Source organism: Mus caroli, chromosome X (genome assembly GCF_900094665.2).
Source record: "Mus caroli chromosome X, CAROLI_EIJ_v1.1, whole genome shotgun sequence".
In the NCBI taxonomy this organism is placed as follows: domain Eukaryota; kingdom Metazoa; phylum Chordata; class Mammalia; order Rodentia; family Muridae; genus Mus; species Mus caroli.
In genome coordinates, this window is record NC_034589.1 from 95,221,802 (window position 1) to 95,231,127 (window position 9,326).

Below are 9,326 nucleotides of genomic sequence, written 5' to 3' on the forward strand. Positions count from 1 at the left end.
AAGAACTTATAAGAAAAAAAGTTCCTTTCCCTGCTACAACTTCACAAGTATTTCCTAGTTTGGAGGTACTTAATTGTAGCCATTCTGACCAGGGTGAGATGCAATCTCAAGGTAGTTTAAATTTACATTTCCCTGGTGACTAAATTATGTTTAATATTTTAAACTTGTTTTATTTACTGTTCATACTAGCATATACTGTGTTTTTAGAATCAAATCCACCTTAATTCCCTCCTCTCCAATTCCTCCCTTATCACCTCCACCACTTTCCCCTTCCAAGTTATGTGGTCCCATTTAAAATACCAACTGAGCTGGATGTGGATAGCTGAGACAGAGACCTGGATAAGGGAGGTGCCCAAGAATCACAGCATTGGGATTATGGAACCTGAAGAGGCCAGGCAGGAACCCCAGTGGTTCGACAGGGACACCAACCCACCCGCAAAACTTTCAATCCCCAATTATATGAAATACAGAGATGGGATGGAGTAGAGCTGAGGGAACAGCCAACCAATAACCAGCCCAACTTGAAGCCCATCCCATGGGCAAGCACCAATCCCTGACACTACTAATGATGCTCTGTTATGCTTGCAGACAGGAGCCTAGCATAACTGTCCCCTGAGAGCCTCCACCCAGCAGCTAACTAGACAGATGCAGATACCACAACTAAACACTGGATGGAGCTCAGAGACTCTTATGGAAGAGTTGGAGGAAGGACTGAGGGCCCCAAAGGGGATAGGAACTCCACAGGAAGACCAACAGAGTCAACTAACCTGGACCCTTGGAGCATTCAGAGTCTGAACCACAAACCAAAGAACATATACACAGGCTGGACCTAGGCCTCCCTGCACATATGCAGCAGATGAACAACTTGGAGAAGACTGGCTCCCTAGCAGCTAGGAGGAATGTATTAAAGTCCACACCCACAGTAACACACCTACTCCAAAAGACCACACCTACTTCATCCTCCTAAGGATGCCACATCAGGACAGAACAACAAAAACCTACAGACTGATTTCTCTGATCAACACAGATGTAAAAATTCTCAATAAAATACTAGAAAACCAAATGCAAACACATATTAAGAAGATCATCCACCATGATCAGGTAGGCTTTATCTTGGAAACGCAAAGTTAGTATAACAATACATAAGTCGATTGTTGAGGCCTGTCCCACCCCTAGCATAGCTGTATCCATTTTGTTCCATGTCCACCAGCTATTTCATATTGTTGCCAGACATTGATGCAGAAAAATAACTTGAGTCAGAGCAGGGTCAAGCTGACCACATACCCTGTTATGTTCTCTGTGAAGTTTGTTAATCTTAAGAAACTCCACAACTATAAGCTTCACGTAGAACCTATCAAATTAAAGGTCAATATGAACAGTTATATCTAAAATGGCTTGAATCAGGGCGGACCACCATGCAGCATTTCCTGCACTTGTGTATATGAGCTCATTGTGGTTTTTGCAGTTTTAGCCCTTATAAGTTGACATAGAAAAAAAGGGTTGGGGTCATAGCCTCAGCCTCCAAATTTTGAGTTATGGTCCTGATGGGTCAATCTTAGGGTATGCATTCAATAAACTATCCCTGTCTAACTGAGCTCAGTGTTGTGTGGTTTGTGGAGCAACTCCTGGAACCCCAACTAATAAATATGATAAATCATAAAAATGGACTTAGACAAAAACTTTTTATCATGAAAACATGTTGGACTTTTCAAAGGAATTTTTTCATCTTTTGAGATGATTCTGTGATTTTGTCTAAGGGCCACAGCTCAAAATTTGGAGGCTGAGGCTACAACCCCTTTTTTCAAATGGATGGTCAGGGTAATTCTAAGAGACTCCTAAAACAATACAGATTATTGATGTAACCCTTGGTTGCTTCCCAGAGTTGAAATTAAGCCCCTGTTGCTAAAGACAATACACATTTTAGACACAGGACTTAGTATGATTCCAGTTGGATCCAACCTAAAAGCCTTCTCTGTGATCTACTTTGAAGGTAATAGAAAATACTATGCAAGCTCCCAAGAAATAAAAGCAATTAGTAGTCTTACCCAGCCCAAACACATATGAACTACAACACTGACCAACATGGCAAACTATCTGTACTGGTGTAGTAAATTACAGTTTGTGCAACTAAAAGCTATCTAACTGGACTTAGGACCTACTCAAAAGAAAGAAAACCGTGTCTGGTACTAAAAATCAAGCCAACTTCTCTGAGCTAGTGAGGCTGTGGACCTTAGAAGTAAGTCTACTACCACCATTTTGTTAGATTCAGCATCATTCTTACTATATTCTAAATCTAACTCTATCCACAGGTAAGTGTAGACACCACCATCCATCAAAGAATCTTCTCTTTATAGCAGATGGAGATCGTCACAGAAAATCTGATCACAATACAGAGATCAAGGAATTGTCGGGTGTTTGGCATCAGTGCATACATCTACTTCACAGTTACTGTATCTTGGATAAAATCACAGAAGAAGTGAAAAAAATTAAGAGCCAGAGTACCAGGAAGTCCACTGAGAAAGTTTCTCCTAGAAATGACTACATAAATTAAACTGAGACAATGGCAGTATCAATAGACATACTTGCATGGGGATGGATTTTCACAGAGTCCCACCACTAAACTATAGGCAGCAACATATGAATACTGGGAGAGGGAAAATTCGCCTCTTCCAGAGATGAGGCCTGTCTTAGTTAGGGTTTCTGTTGCTGTGAAGAGACACCATGACCATAGCAACTCTTTTTTTTTTTTTTTTTTTTTTTTCGAGACAGGGTTTCTCTGTGTAGCCCTGGCTGTCCTGGAACTCTCTCTGTAGACCAGGCCGGCCTTGAACTCAGAAATCTGCCTGCCTCTGCTGGAATTAAAGGCATGCGCCACCACACCCGGCTGACCATGGCAACTCTTATAAAGGTAAACATTTAATTGGGGCTGGCTTATACTTTCAGAGGTGTGGTCCATTATCATCATGATGGGAAACATGGTAGCATGCAGAGGCAGACATGTTGCTGGAGAATGAGGTAAGAGTTCTACATCTTGATCCACAGGCAGCAGAAGTAGACAGTGTGCTATTTTAGGCCTAGCTTGAACATAGGAGCCCTCAAGGTCTGCCTCCACAGTAACGCACTTCCTCCATCAAGGCCATACCTCCTAATAGTAAGATTCCCTATGAGCCTATGGGAGCCATTTTCCCTCAAACCACCGTAAACCCCTTAATTGGTTATCAGCCCTTAATCCATTTTCACACAAGCAACAAAAACAGACTCAGCTGTATTTATATATTTGTACATGAATATATGTACATTTAAATGTATGCATATAACAAGAATAAAGAATAATCAAAGCTAAAGTGGCGACCAACTTGAGAGTGTGGATGGTATGAGGGTTGGGAGAAGAGTCCATGGGAGTGGACAAAAGGAGGAAAGGGAAGAATTAAAGTGATGTAATTCTATTTTAATTAAATAGGCTTTTAAAATGTCTGTATCCCAGCAAACTAAAAAGTCTAAAAGAAATTAATGAATTTCTTGGCATATATGACCTACCAAAGTTAAATCAAGATGAAATAAGTAATTTAAACAGATTCACAACCCAACTGAAATAAAAGCAATAATTAAAAATCTCCCAACCAAAGTAAGTCCAGGGCCAAATATATTCAGTTCAGAATTCCACCAGACTTTCAAAGAAGAACTAATGTCAACACTTTTCATATTATTCTGCAAATTAGAAGCTTAAGGAATATTTCCAAATTATTTTTATGAAGACAGTATCAGCTGGATACCAAACTTACACAAAGACCTCTCCCTAAAAGAAAAACTTTCAATAACATACTTGCAAATCAAATTTTAAACGATTGCAAATCAAAAAGATTATCCACCATGACCAGGTTGCTTCATCCGAGAGATGTAGAAATTGTTCAACAAATATAAATGAGTAAACACAATTTACCACACAGACTAAAAGAGAGAAAAGCACACATTTATCTTCTTAGATACATGAAAGGTCTTTGACAAAATCCAACATCCCTTCATGATAAAATTTCTAAAGACACTAGGATATGAAGGACATTTCTCAGTCTAATATAGTCGATCTATAGCAACCCAGCAGCCAACACTATTCAAAATGGTGAAAAACTCAAAAGTATTTCCATTAAATTAGGAACAAGGTAAGAATGCTCACTCTTCCCATACCCATTCAATATAGTGCTTGAAGTCTTAGCTAAAGCAATAAGACAAGTAACTGAAGGAGGCAGAGGGAAGGAGGAACCTGGATAGGAGAAGGGAGGAGAAGGGGAAGAGGGGAATGTGATCAGGTATTGGGGGGAGGACAGGAGAAAAGCCCTGAGGACCAGAAGAATGAATGGAAATATGCAACCTCGGGAAGTAGAGGGGGCCCTCTAGAGAATGTACCAAAGACCTGGGAGTTGACAGACTCTCAGGACTCAAAGGGAGGGACCTTAGATGAAATGCCCAACAGTGGGGAGGGAAAACTTGTAGAGTCCACCTCCAGTAGAAAGGGGGGCAATGACTGGATATCAAGTGGAGGGATAGAGTTGCCATCCCACAGTCAAGAAAAAACCTCTGACCCAGAATTATTCCTGTCTAAAAGAACTGCAGAGACAAAAGTGGAGAAGAGACTGAGGGAAAGGAGGTCCAGTGACCAGCCCACATTGGGATCCAGCTCAAGTGGAGGCTCCAAGGCCTGACACTATTACTGATGCTATAGTGTGCTTACAGACAGGAGCCTAACATGGCTGTTCTCCTAGAGGCCCATCAAGCAGCTGACTGACAGAAGCAGATACTTACACCCAACCACTGGACTGAAGTTGGGGACACCTGTTGTTGAATTAGAGAAATGCTGGAAAAAGCTGAGGAGGAGGGTGACCCCCTAGGAAGACCAGCAGTCTCAATTAACCTGGACTCCCTGAGATCTTTCAGACACTGAGCCACCAACCAGGCAGCCTACACCAGCTGATATGAGGCTCCCAACACACATACAGCAGAGGACTGCTGGGTTTGGCCTCATTGGGAGAAGATAGACCTACCCCTTGAGAGACTTGAGGCTCTAGGGAGTGGGGAGGCCTGGCAGGGATGGAGGGAAGGCATCCTCTTGGAGACAGAGGGGAGGAAGAATGAGATGAGAAATTGTGGGAGGGCAGACCGGGAGGGGGGCAATGACTGGACTGTAAAAAAAAATAAAATAAAAGTAATAAAAAATAAAATAGAAAAAAAATAGGAAAAGAAAATGTGAAAGTATACTTATTTACAAACAGTATGATTTTATACCTAAAAATCTCTAAAGATTCCACCAGCAAACTTCTATATCTGATAAATACTTCTGGCAATATAGGAGGATACAAAATTAACAGACAAAAATTAGTACCTTTCCTATACACAAAAGACAAATAGGCAGAAAAAGAAATCAGGGAAACAGTTCATTTTACAATAGAAAGCAAAATACCTTGAATAGTGCTAACAAAAACTTGGGAGGCAGAGGCAGGCAGATTTCTGAGTTCGAGACCAGCCTGGTCTACAGAGTGAGTTCCAGGACAGCCAGGGATACACAGAGAAACCCTGTCTCGAAAAACCAAATAGAATAGAATAAAATAAAATAAACAATTATAGGACTTCATGAGACTAAAAATCTTACAGCAAAGGATATCATTATTGGAGCAAAGCAGCAGCCTTCAGACTGGAGGGGAAAATCTTAACATCTGCTTGAGGGGTAGTATGTAGCTAACAACCTAATTTCAACTAGGGTAGAGAACTTAATAAGAAGTTCTCAGAAGATGAAATGCCAAGTGGCTAAAAACTACATTTTAATATGTGAACATCTTTTGCAATTAGAAGACTACAAAATTTTTATGAGACTTCATCTTACTCAGTCATGAATATTTGCTTATAATGATTGTGAGTTGCTGGAGCTTTCCCAGGGAACCTTCCCCTGTATAGAGAGGAGAGTCAGCGAGTCTTTGCTTGACAGGGCAGCCCTTAAAGAGCATAAGGAGTCTGCAAAGGAAGAGAGTGAGCCAGGCATGATGGTCAAGGGAATCTCCCAGCCTAACTAGCAACCAGGCTGCTTCTATGGCTCTAACTAGCAATAAGGCCATTTCTGCTGTTCTGACTAACAGCCAGGTGCTTCTTTCTTTATACAAGCTTCCCTGAACAGAGGCAGACTAATGACTAGCCAAGTGGTACAGAATGTATGTTCGACTTTTCATTACATGTCCAGGGTTGCAAGTTCAGTTACAATTAGAAAATAGAAAGAGCAGATTGTTCTTATTCTTATTAGCCCTAAAACTCCAAATTAAAGAATCTAAAGAGTGTCACCTCCAGAGCAAACACACTTATTATATGACAGCCTATTTTTAGGCTGGCTATGTCTGCAGTTTGAAAGCACTCCAAACAAACAGAAAATGTCTGAACCAGTCTTTTTATGAAAAGCAAATATTAATACCTAACTTCTTTTGCTATATGTTTCATCATCTATGCTATAAAGTAGGAAAACTTTATTTTAGTCAATATATCTTACTGAGTTTTATTCCTTCAGGAGTGTACCCTGTGTGGCCCCCTATTTTTAAACTACATTTTTAGAGACCTGAAAGCCTATAATAAAAAGAGACCTGAATCTGTAACCTATTCTTCTGGCCAGAGTTTATCAACTGTCTCTGTTTGCCCTGCATCAATTATACTGTTTGAGTTTGTTCAGGGGCAGATACCCCAAGAATATTCCTAGAGACCTGGCCTCATCTAGCTATGTTCTTATCTGTGCTTAATGATTTCCAGGACATAGGAAGACTTCCAAATAGTGGCCAGATAAACGTAAAGTTAGGATTTTCCTAAAAAGACTCAGACATAATTTTTCTCAGGAAAGAAAAAAATTAATCATAATGCAGAAAGTTCTGATGAATACAGTACACAGAGGCACAAATCCAAAAGTTATAAACAGAAGGACAGCAATTGTAGCAATCAGTTCATTTTTGCTAGAACTGCCAAGCAGTAGTGCCTGGCATCATGACTCTTGCCTTTTCCAGTGGGAATAGCTGTGCCAGTGGTTATACACCCTATGTGTATAATCACTAGGTGCTATGGTTTGCAGCCTAAATGGTTCGTTTGTTGATGGCTCAGTCCCCTGAGTAGCAGTGTTGAGAAACTGTGCTGATGAGTTTGTCAATTTGACAGAAGCTAGAGTCATTCTGGAAGAGAGAACCTTAGTTGAGAAAATGTCTGCACCAGACTGGCCAGTAGACAAGCTTGTGGTAATTTTCTTGATTGATGATCGATGTGGAAGAGCCTAGCTTACTGTGGGTGGTGCCTACACCTAGGCTATAAGAAAGCAGCCCCAGAAAGCCATGGGGACCAAACCAGTAAACAGCACTCCCCATGGCTGCTGCCTCCAGGTACCTGCCTTGACTTCCCTGGATGATGAACTACTTGCTTTACGATGACCACGGTGTTTTATCACAATGGAAACCCTAAGGAAGACACAGGATAGAACCTGTAAAAAGTAGCATCTATTGGGACATACTTAAGTCTTTTAGGGGTATACTGTTCTTTGAAGGAAATGATGTTTCCCTGAAAGGAGTTTTGAGGACAGTAATTAGGAAAGCCTAAAGTGACCCTTCAATCCCTCTCTAGATTCCTGTATTAAGAGATGAGTGCTAGCACCCACACATGCTCACATGCCACCCACCATGACGTGATACAGTCAAGAGGACCCTCCCTCACCAGAACTGAGGTGATGCCAATGCCATAATCTGATCCTGCAAAACAACCCTGAGAGTCCACCTCACAGCAGTCAGAATGGCTAGAATCAAAACCTCAGGTGACAGCAGATCCTGGTGAGAATGTGGAGAAAGAGGAACACTCCTCCATTGCTGGTGGGATTGCAAGCTGGTACAGCCACTCTGTAAATCAATCTGGAGGTTCTTCAGAAAATTGGAAGACCCAGATATACCACTCTTGGGAATATATCCAAAAGATGGCCCACCATGCCACAAAGGAACGTGTTCCACCATGTTCATAGCGGCCTTATTTGTGATAGCCAGAAGCTGGAAACAACCTAGATGGCACACGACAGAAGAATAGATACAGAAAATGTGGTTCAGTTACAAAATGGAATACTACTCAGATATTAAGAACGAGGACATCCTGACTTTTGCAGGCAAATGGATGGAACTAGAAAATACCCCGAGTGAGGTAACTCAGACACAAAATGACATGCATGGTATATATTCATTAATAAGTGGATATTAGCCCCAAAAAGTATAAAATACCCAAGCTACAGTCCACAGAATTTAAAAGGCACAACAAGCTGAAGTGCCTAAGTGAGGATGCCTCAGTCCCACTTGGGAGAGAGAAGAAAGCAACCACAAGTGGGGAGGGAAGGAGGGACCTGGGTGGGAAAGTGAATGGGCTGGGGGGGGTGCTGATCTGGTATTGGGTGAGGGAAAAGGACTGAAGCCCTGAGGGTCAGTAGAAAAAATGTAAACAGGCAACCTCAGGAAATAGATGATTCTGTTTTCAAATTTGTTATTTGAATCACTGGTAGTTCTGCCAGTCATCCTTTCAATGGCATTTTCTGAACATTCAAAGTTTTCACTCCATGTGGCAGATAAATAAACTCATTAAGTCTCAGAGTCTGTGCTGAATAAGGTCTTTTGTGTCCTTAGGTAGAAAACCTACATGAGAGAGGTTTTGTTCTTTTCTACACTCAGCTTTGTTGTCCCTTGCTTGCTGAAAAACAATGCACTGGTTGTTGCCAGTAATGACCAGGTTTTCATTCTGCCTTCCTTCTACTATGGTCTTATAAAAAGCACAAATGCTTTGATAAAGGAGCTAAGACCACCCAGTGGAAAAAACACAGCATTTCAACAAATGGTGCTGGTTCAACTGGCAATGAGTATGTAGAAGAATGCAAATTGAGCCATTCTTATCTCCTTGTAGAAAGCTCAAGTCCAAGTGGATCAAGGAACTCCACATAAAAGCAGATACACTGAAACTAACAGAAGAGAAAGTGGGGAAGAGCCTCGAACACATGGGCACAGGGGAAAATTTCCCGAACAGAACACCAGTGGCTTATGCTCTAAGATCAACAATTGACAAATAGGACCTCATAAAATTACAAAGCTTCTGTACAGCAAAGGACACTGTCAATAGGACAAAACAGCAACCAACAGATTGGGAAAAGATCTTTACCAATCCTACATCCGATATATGGCTAATATCTAATATATACAAAGAACTCAAGAAGTTAGACTCCGGAGAACCAAATAACCCTATTAAAAATGAAGAACAGAGCTAAACAAAGACTTCTCAACTGGGGAATACCAAAT

The 9,326-nt window shown here is 41.2% G+C and overlaps 1 protein-coding gene and 1 pseudogene across 2 annotated transcripts in view; both read right to left on the reverse strand.

Annotated features, from left to right (window-relative positions):
- Tex11 (testis expressed 11) overlaps positions 1-9,326 on the reverse strand; it is a 202,376-nt gene that overhangs the window by 112,221 nt on the left and 80,829 nt on the right. The window lies entirely within an intron of this gene.
- LOC110287021 overlaps positions 1,216-9,326 on the reverse strand; it is a 9,811-nt pseudogene continuing 1,700 nt past the window's right edge.